The sequence below is a fragment of the Marmota marmota genome, unplaced genomic scaffold, assembly GCF_001458135.2.
Source record: "Marmota marmota marmota unplaced genomic scaffold, marMar, whole genome shotgun sequence".
Taxonomy (NCBI): domain Eukaryota; kingdom Metazoa; phylum Chordata; class Mammalia; order Rodentia; family Sciuridae; genus Marmota; species Marmota marmota.
The window spans coordinates 1-10277 of record NW_026000136.1 but is presented as its reverse complement, the minus strand read 5'-3'; the positions used below and the strand labels follow the sequence as shown (position 1 = coordinate 10277).

Sequence of the window (10277 nt, the reverse complement as noted above, 5' to 3'; positions counted from 1 at the left end):
TTCCTAATTACACTTGAATTTTTGATGAGTCCAATCTAATGTTTGAAGGAAAAGATTCACAAGTAGTCATTGTTTTTCTGAATATCTCTAAATACATGACAAGTTCAAAGGCATTATGCCACCATGCAGAATTAGACTGATTGTTATTGATACTTACATGGCTAGAGCTGTATCAGTGTAAACTAAACTCTTATCCTATTCCACAGGATATGAAGTTTTAGAAACTTCTTAACAAATGTAATTATGTGAAGTAATGAATATGTTAATTAGTATGTGGGGAATATTTCACAATGTACACACTGTTATCAGAATCAAAATTGTCAGTAGGAAGGCCCTCACCAAATGCCAGTGCCATGCTCTTGGACTTCCAGAGCCATCAGCAAGTTAAACCTCTTTTCACTATAATGTACCCAGCCTGATATTCAATTAGGGCACCAGAAAACATACTAAGTTTCAGAGAGATTACTGGTCAAGGCACACAACTACAAAGCAACACCTCTGGGACTCAAACCAACTCTCTTCAGTTCCAAACCTGGTAGAAGCAGTTAGCCATCAAGCAAAACACAGAAAAAAACAGGCTGCAGATTCCTCTTTACTTGCCACAGCTGTTTCTCTCTGGATGTAAAAGTTGCTAAATGATAGTAGCTTGTTTTCCTCTACAGCACCTGTATCAAAATACTTGCTTTCCAATCAACTTTCTGAGCCTTTTCCTCATCTCAACATGCAAGTCAATAACACTTTAGTTATAGTAATAACAATACTCACTGTAATAGAGATGTTCTGACCGTTAAGTGGACAATAAGGTGACCCTGGTGTGCAAAGAAAATGACTCATAGAAGACGTCTCACTTGGACATCCCAAGCATTAAAATGCAGTGGGGAAACTTAGCAGGACTGAACCCACCCATCATGCTGGGCATGTGGCATGGCATAGTGCCAATGGCTGTTCCAGAAACAAAAAAGTCTGATTCTATTTTATTTTATTTAAAGAGAGAGAAAGAGAGAGAGAGAGAGAGAGAGAGAGAGAGAGAGAGAGAATTTTAATATTTATTTTTTAGTTTTCAGCAGACACAACATCTTTGTTTGTATGTGGTCCTGAGGATCGAACACGGGCTGCACGCATGCCAGGTGAGCATGCTACCGCTTGAGCCACATCCCCAGCCCAAAAGTCTGATTCTAAACTGACCATTCCACCAACCAGAACCTCAGGAAACTCCTGGGAGACCCTGGTGACAAGTATGACTGAGCGCCACCAGCGGTTCATAGGGCTACACCATCTTAAATACAGAAATTACTCAGAGGAAGCCAGTTGAAAGGATTCCGATTTTTCCAGAAGCATCTCTCCATGGACAAATTGACACATAAATATATTGAGTTGTGGTTTATGACCTTCAATAAATTAACAAGACAAAACAGAACAGAACAGAAAAAACGTTGTGCATATGCATTCCTTACACTATTTGTAACTGTCCCATGTGAGCTAACTCAGTATTAAATTTATTCTTCTAAATGCATTGCACCAATACACCAGAATCATTCCACAGTAGTTTACACCCTGATTGGGCTGTCAGAATAAAGGTTGGTGGTAAAGATCCACTGTCACTTAAAAAACAACATGGAATGACTTGGGCTTCAATTAAAGGTTTCCTAGGAAAATTTCTGTATCCTATTCAGTTCAATACAAACTTGTTTCTATCTCCCTCACAGTCCCTGTATCTGCTTGAGAGTCATAATTCACGCACCTAGCCAGGCGTGGTAGTGCACACCTGCAATCTCAGCAGCTTGGGAGACTGAGGGTATTCAAAATGCTTTGGGTAGTGGAATTAAGAGTGACTTTATTTTCTCCTTTTGCTTACCTGTATTTTTTAAATTTTCTAGAATTAATATCTGTTACTGGTACAAGAAAAACATATTTCACACTTCAAAATAAACATAAAGAAAGTAAAGTTCTAGTGCATGCTTGTAATTCCAGCAACTTGGGCTGATGAGGTAAGAAGATCAGGAGTTCAAAGTCAGCTTCAGAAGTTTAACAAGGCCCTAAGCAATTTAGCCAGACTCTGTCTCGCAGTAAAAACTAAAAAGAGTTAAGGATGCAGCTCAATGGTTAAGGTCCTCTGGATTCAATCCATGGTGAAAGAAAGAAAGAAAGAAAGAAAGAAAGAAAGAAAGAAAGAAAGAAAGAAAGAAAGAAAGAAAGGAAGGAAGAAAGAAAGAAAGAAAGAAAGAGAGAGAGAGAGAGAGAAAGAAAGAAAGAAAGAAAGAAAGAAAGAAAGAAAGAAAGAAAGAAAGAAAGAAATTTACATTCCAAATGCTGAAGCAGCCTCCTTCCTTACCCTAATCCAAATACCTTCTCTGGAATGTTCATTGATCCAGAGACACGATTAGATATTTGCTTCTATTCTACAATCACAGTCCAATAATTGTAAGTAATAAACTCAAAGACAGGAAAAAGCCACATGTTAGACACTTTTCTCTCTACCTGGGCTTGATGTAATAGCTACTCAGTGGCCTCAGGGTCTTGATTCCAGATGAGGTCTTCATAGAGCTGGAGAACTTTCTTGTGGATATCATCATATACTGGGAGGTTTCCCACAGTCACTGTCCCCATGTCCATATCAAACTAAAGGCAATAAAAAGAAATGTGAGGCTTTCCAGTGATGCCCTAAATCAGGGGCCAGAGGGATTACACTTTAGACCACAGTCTTGGTCACAGTGACTTGCCTTTGCTGTTGAAGCCCAAAAGCAATGTTATCTAAGATACACATGAATGGTGGGTGCATTGAGGGGGTACCTGAATCAAACCCCCTTTACAGAAACTGATCACAGGCCAGTTAGCCTAAAGGCCACATTAGGGGAAACCCTGCCCTAAATAAGATGTGGTTTCAGGGGCAAGCAGGCTTTGAACCTACCTTGATTGCACGGTAAAGGAAAAACCCATGCATTGTTTCATGGATAGTGTCCATTCCTCAGAAGAGAAGGACAAGTTGGAAAGACCTCCACTTATTCTGACTCCAGGTAAAGTTCCCTGGCAAAAATTTTAAAATGTCAAGTGTGTTCTATTTTGCTCAGAGCAGCAATCACATCTCTTTAGCTTTTTCTTTTTCTTTTTCACCCTGCTGGTAAAAACATGCTAGTGGAATATATTTGTGTTCTACCCTTGCTGCCCAAAATATAGCATCCAATAAATTTCAGCAGTAGGTCAAACACAAGAAAGAAGAGAGAAAAATTACCATAATGATTGAAACACTTAGTTATTAGAATCCTTCACAGCTGACAAGACAGTGCCATCATTACCATTCACAGACCAGATAGAGCAGGTGAAACCAGCACACTTAAGGAAACCAGGGCCAACAACAGCTCACCTCATCAGGATGTCAGGACTCTGAGGTCATGCCACTACAAAGCAGATAAACAACTGGCTCCAACTCTGGATTCTGAATTCAATGGACCACCAGATTCTTTGAACCTTTTATTCTCAGAAGGTGCAAAGAAAAGTGGCAAAACTTTAGTCAGAGTTTTTTACTTTTTGTTTTGCTTCTGGTGGTACTGAGGATAGAACCATAGGGATGCTCTACCACTGAACTATATCCCAAAGCTTTTATTATTTATTTTGAGATAGGGCCTAGTAAAATTGGCCAGGCTGGCCTCAAACTTAATACTCCTGATGCAGTTGGACTTACTGAATAATAAACATGTGCCATGGCAACAAGCTCATTTTTCATTTTTTTTAATACTAGGGAATAAATCCAGATGTACTTTACTGCTGAGCTCCATCCCCATCTCTTTTTAAGAGGGCCTTTCTAAGTTGCTAAGCCTAGCTTCCAGAGTTTCTGGTATTATAGTTTTGCACCACTGTGCCCAGCATAGTACCGAGCTCCTTAGTAGGAGTTTGAATACACAAATTAAAAATTATAATTCAATGCTTACCACAAGACTTATAATCTAAGCATTTAATGAAATCAAAAATAAGAAAAAGAAAAACCAACAATCCAAATATATATATATTATTTTTGGTATTGGGAATTAAACCCAAGGATGCTTCACCAATGAGCCACACCCATGGTCTTTTTATTTTCTATTTTGAGACAAGATCTCACTGAATTGCTGAGGCCAACCTTGAATTTGAGATCCTCCTGACTCAGCCTCCCGAGTTATTGGGATTATAGGCATGTCCATGTCCAGCACAGAATATGAAACTCTTAAAGCATCAGGAAGTGAGTAGGAGTTTAGCTCTATGGTTGACATGTGGGTTCAATTCTTAGAACCAAAAATCAAAAGAAGGGGCTAGGGTTGGGGTTCTAGCTCAGTGTTGAGTTATTGCCTTGCATGCATGAGGCACTGGTTTCGAACCTCGGTACCACATAAGTAATATATATATATATACACAAAACAAAATCACCACAAAGTTTCTTTTAGAAAAGAATCTCAAAAACATTTCTCATCACAGACTTAAAGGCAGAGAAATAAGGTGACATTTTTTAATAGTTTTTAGAACCACCTAAATTTTTTTCAAAGACTTATACTTAACAAAAATACTTTTGCTAAAATTAACATTCAACTCTTTTCTTTCTTTCTCCTCCTCCTCCTCCTCGTCCTCCTCCTCCTCCACACTGGGGATTTAACCCAGAGAAGCTTTACCACTGATTTACATCCCTAGCCCCTTTTATTTCTGATTTTGAGTTGTTTAGGACTTCCCTCATTTGCTGAAGCTGGCCTTGAACCTGTATTCCTCCTCTGCCTCAGTGTGCCTGGGAGCTGGGATTATAGGTGTGCATTAACATGCCCATCTTCACTTCAACCTGTTAAAGAACAATGTAAAGGCTGATGTAATCCCTTGGTTTATCAAAGTTTTATACTTTTGTTTCAATCTGATAAGTCTAAGAAGGTCTCTTCTGCCTGATAAGGAATCACTACCTGAACTCCAATGCCCAAGGCACACATGGAACAAATGATGTGGCAGGAACAGATAAAAACTTCAAAGATTCAGAGAGTTGATCTTTGGTTTGTCCAGAAATATAATCACATCCGTTCTCATGACCAATCCCAGAAACCTTGGAAATAGCCAAGATAAAGCCATATCTTTCTCCAAAATATGGCTTTGTGCTGGGCATGATGGTGCAAGCTTGTAACTCCAGCACTCAGGAAGCTGAGGCAGGCAGATCGAAAGTTAAAGGCCAGCCTTAGCAACTTAGTGAGGCCCCAAGAACTTATTGAGACCCTGTCTCAGAATGAAAAAATAAAAATATCTGGGGATATGGCTCAGTGGTAAATCACCCATGGATTCAATGCCACACACTGGGAAAAAAATCTGGCTGATGTCAAAAAGGTTACCATGAGCCTAGAATGTTGACACTCAGAAACCACTGGGCTTTCAATGTAGAAAAATAGAAAAGCAGTTCATGAGTGGACAGCTAAGGGGGACAACTGGCAAAACTAAGTGAATAACACAGTGAGACAACCAAAACTGCTCAATTATAAACTTTGTACAACCTTGACAATGTCCAGTTCAGAAGATATTAAGTTGCAAAATCTGGTCACTGCACTCAGACCCTCTAGCATGCCATCATCCATGTTGATATCCAGCTCCTGGGCTCCCATTTTCACTTCAATTTGGCAACACACAGGGATTCCTGAGAGAGGAACAAAAAAAATGAAGCATCTCTAGGAGACAGTGACTAAGAGAATGCTAATAAAATTGATCCCTCACCATTCCCCAAGTGTCCTTTCCAACTACTCTAGATACTAACCAGCCTAGTGCCCTGCCCTCCTTCCCCAGCACTCTCCACAGATTAACCTTTCTCAGGGGCCTCATTCCTCATATTACATCACTACGAATCAACCAAAGCTGTTTTCCCACCATAAAGATTATAAAATCCTCAGGTTGTGGTCACAGCCCTCTGAGCTAGCCCTCCCTTTATACTCTGCCAACAGGATTCTCTTCTCTTTCACACTGGTTTAGAACCAGCTCAAGCCGATTTCTTTCAAGAAAAATCCTAAGAGAAATCATCCAAAACTCACATGACTCTTCAGTACTTGCCAAAACATGCAAAGTATTAATAGGAAGCTTCTGATAGAAATTGCATGAAAAGAACTGTGAGATAACTCTATTTCTGAATGTTTTTAGACTGAAATGCTTTTCAGATCCTATCATATAGTAGTAAATATTACCATCCTTGAAGAATAGAATATGATATGCAGAATTTTCCACTTATCATCATTTAAGGAGTACCTTTCAGGATCAATGATCCAAAGAACACATTTTGGGAAACTTGGCTCAATCCACAATGACCTGTGGTCTCTCAAGATCATCATCATATGGTTTATTACATTATCATTTCCTAATGCTTTCATAAATTTAATCTTCAAATAGATGTGAAGTGTCTGGAAAGCAAGAAAGGCCTTATATATCTTCTCCTCTGAAATGCTGGGAAAAATATATACTTAGTGATACTGAGACTTTTTTGTTGTTATTTAATTATTCATTGTTAATGTCACAATGTGATAAAAAAAGTAAAAAAAAAAAAATCAATAGGAGATACTTATATTGTCCTGATTTTTCTTAGTCCAAGAAAATCAAATAGGATTTTTTTTTTATCAGTTTCTGTGCACAACAGGCATGAGACCCTCTGGCACATGCCACAACGAAATGCCATTCACAGTGAACCAAAGCTGCATAGAGAGAAAGGATCACTAATCCATTTCACAAATTCAAACAAGGTTTTCAGTATAAGTAATTACTTAAATAATATAAAGAATAACAAGAAGCATAACTGACAATCTCTATTCAGGAAGGGGTTAAATCTAGTTGAGAATACATAACACAGTCAAATAAAAACTACTGAGCACTGCCATAGGAAAGTACAAGCTCCCTATAAACTGAACCAAGGAAGCCATCTGAGAGGGAAGTCCTTTCTGCTGGCCAGTAGGGAATAGTTTGGAGGAGACACAACATAACTTACAGAGGTCAAAATACCTGGGAAATGGAGATGCTAATACCTCACCTGGCTATTTCTCCAGTCACAGAATGCCCACTTGAAGGTCTAATCTTCCCAAGTGAGCTCAGAGAGCTTGTTTATAAAGAAGCATAAGTTGAGCAAGACGCCAGGACAGAAACTCCTCTCATGTCAGCAGTCTCTCCACTAAGCCAAAGAACCTGGAGGGATTACTGAGTCATGGAAAACTAGACTCTAACAGTCACTCATCTTCTGCCTTTTCTACCTCCCCCTTCTCTTTCCACTATACAGAGGCAGCAGGATGGTTAAGGGCTTGGGCTAGACAGTATGGATTTTATTACTTACTTGCTGTGAAACAACAGGGAAGTAATGTAGCCTTTCTTAAAGCCTCAATTTCCACATCTACAAGATGGGCATAACAGCACTACTCATTTATGGGGCTATAAAGAGTAAACAAGTAATGATATGAAGCATTTATTATAGAGAAAACACAAAGGAAGACCTTATTAAATAATGTATTGTTACTTTGGCCAGTTTGCCTCTTCCTAAAGTGCTCCCTGCAATCACTGATAAATTCATCAAATGCAAGAATCGAGGGCAACACCACAGAAAGGGCAGGAGAATCCAAATGTAGTCAAAACACTGAGAGATGCAGCAAAATACATGAGTAGGAAGAGACATCAGCACTTCAGAAGGGGCAAATGACAGCCAAGGTCTGGCAGCAGAAGCAACGAGAAGATCAGAAAGGAAAACACCGTGCACAGGTGGAAGATGGGAGGATGGCCTCAAGAGTTTGAACTTTAATACGTGTGGAAAGTTGGCATACAATACTTTTGAACTGGGGAGGACAACCATGACAGAAGCATATGGCAGCACTAAGCAGTGACAAGAATGAAGGGAAGGGAACCAATCAGTCAGGAACCAGGTAACCAGGCCCTGTACTGAGGAAGAAGACACAACTCTGGGGAATGCCATGAGGTAGACTGTTGGGAAAAGGTATCGGGGTGGCCAGACCCCCAAAACCCCAGCATGGTGACTTAGGTGCTTCTTTTCCTCTCCTTCTCCTGCCAGCGGGAAAAGTTCCCGTGGGCGCCAACTCTCCCATAGGTGCCAATATTTCAAATCTCGCTGGTGGGGAACCTTAGCCCCAATAAGAAGTAATGTTGTCGGCTCCAGAACTGACATATGGAAGAACTTACCAATAAACGTGTGACCTGTCATTTATCTAAGCCCTTCCATCTCTCCTTAGATGTATATAAGCCCACAACCTTTTGCAATAAAGTGGAACTTTCTCTGGTGAATTGTCTCATGTGGCTGCTTCTTTCAAGGCCCATAAAGGAAGACTAATGGGCCATTCTGATGTGATGAAAACTAAATCTGCTCTGGCACTGATTTCTCAAAGATTTATTTCCTAAAGATTGCAAAAGCTTTAAGTGAGAATATGAATAATAAAATTAACCAACATGAAAGCTTAGAACAATTTTCTCAACTTTTTTTCCTTCATATTTGCAAAAGAAAAAGAAAACCTATTTAATGTCTTAATGCTCCATGAAGATTAAATTTTGCTCACCCACAATATGACTGAGCTTAATGTGGCTTAAACCATCACATAAACTTTCTAAGGCAAAGGCCGGTATCTTTTCTTTATTGTTTTAATCTACAACTAAAATGTTAAACAATACCCTCATTATCAGTGTTTTATGTAGTCAAGAGAAATTGAATAGGCACTTTCTTGGCTTTCCTTTTTCCTAGAAGAATTTGTGAGAGGACAAAAAAAAAAAAAGGATTCTCAAACACCTGAAAATGACTTCCTGATTAATGGAAAAAGTTAAAACCTGAATTGCTTACATCTCATCACTCTTCATGCCCAATTAAGTACTTTTTGGCAAATATTGGTAACAGTTGAATGATTTTTCAAAGTTTCTATCTCCCAATAGCCCTTGCCTGCTGTGAACACATATTACCATCTTCTCACACTCCCTAACAATTCTGCTAACAGTACTATCAAGGGCAGAACCATGTTCACTGACAAGTTGATTAAACAGATGCCTCTAGGGTCTCATGAGGATGCTCACTTCATAGTTTCCTGCCAGGATGAGTTTAGCAAATTTCCTGGATCCTGCCACATTGCAGCACTCTCCAAGGTTAACAAAGTTGTTGTATGATCCAATCCTGAAGGGCTCTAGACCTTAAAAGGAAAACCATTTATAATTATTTTCAGTAAGAAAAAGTCACTGTGCCAAAATCATCTGAGCACATGGACAAGAGAGCCAATGTAGAAACAGGAAAAAACCTTCTAAGGAGACTCAAATGCAAAAAAGGTTATTTGTCACAGCTACAGGTACAAGTAGAATTCTCAAAAGAAGTATTTCAAGGTTGTATGCCATAAATATCACTAATGACCTGAGCCATTCTGTTTCTGAAAAAGAAGGAAAAGTTTTATCATCGTATCCATATTTAATCAAGAGTCTAGTGCAAAAGCCAAGCAAACAGTTAGAATCGAGGATTTGTGAGAGGAAAATGAAGAGAATTTTCAAACATTTACATTTACTTTACAATTAAAAGAAAGAACTAGAACCTGAATTAGTCCCACCTCATCCCTTTTGATGCCCCAAAAGCAGTAGCTTTGATTTTTCAAAAAGTCAAACATGTTACCAGTTAGCATCTTCTCACACTTCCTAGCAATTCTGCTAATAGCACTACCAAAGTCTATTATCATAGCTATTCAAGAAGCTAAGGCAGGAAGATCACAAATTCCAACCCAGCCTGGGCAACTTAGCAAGACCCTATCTGAAAATTTAAAAAGGGCCAAGGATGTAGCTCAGAAGTTTTCCTGGGTTTAATATCCAGTACCACACATACATAAAAAGATTAAGCCATGGGTTTATACTCAGACAACTTGAAGCTTGACAGAACAAGCTTTCTTATCCCCAACACAGTTTATACACCCTTAACCTGAAAGGCTAAACCAGGCTGTGAGGAAAGACTCAGGTGGCGGCCTGAGAGACAAGAAGCCACTGGGATAGGACCACCACTACTGAGCTGACCCAATGTAGGCCAGCTGGGCTCTGACACCTGTTTCCTTATCTGCCAACAGGTAATAACATTTCCCTTAACACAGGCCAACTAAAGGACAAATAACAGACAATACATGTAGACACAATACACTGAGATAAGGTGTCCCTACAGAAAAAGCTATGGACTCTTTGTGTTCTGCTCATCACTTTTAAAATATAAAAAATAAAGTCTAAATGGGGGCTTTTAGGCAGGCTCTGGGGACAGAGAACCCTAAGTTTAATGCTAATTGAATCCATGGACCTGATTG

The 10277-nt window shown here is 39.3% G+C and overlaps 1 long non-coding RNA gene across 1 annotated transcript; it reads right to left on the bottom strand.

The window, feature by feature from the left end:
- Positions 1-2199: 2199 nt before the first annotated feature.
- LOC125611157 lies at positions 2200-6395 on the bottom strand. Its single transcript, XR_007341285.1, has 3 exons — positions 6229-6395; positions 5490-5629; positions 2200-2619 (listed from the first exon to the last, which is right to left on the bottom strand). It is a non-coding gene; the product is annotated as an uncharacterized LOC125611157 (long non-coding RNA).
- Between the last annotated feature and the right edge of the window lie 3882 nt (positions 6396-10277).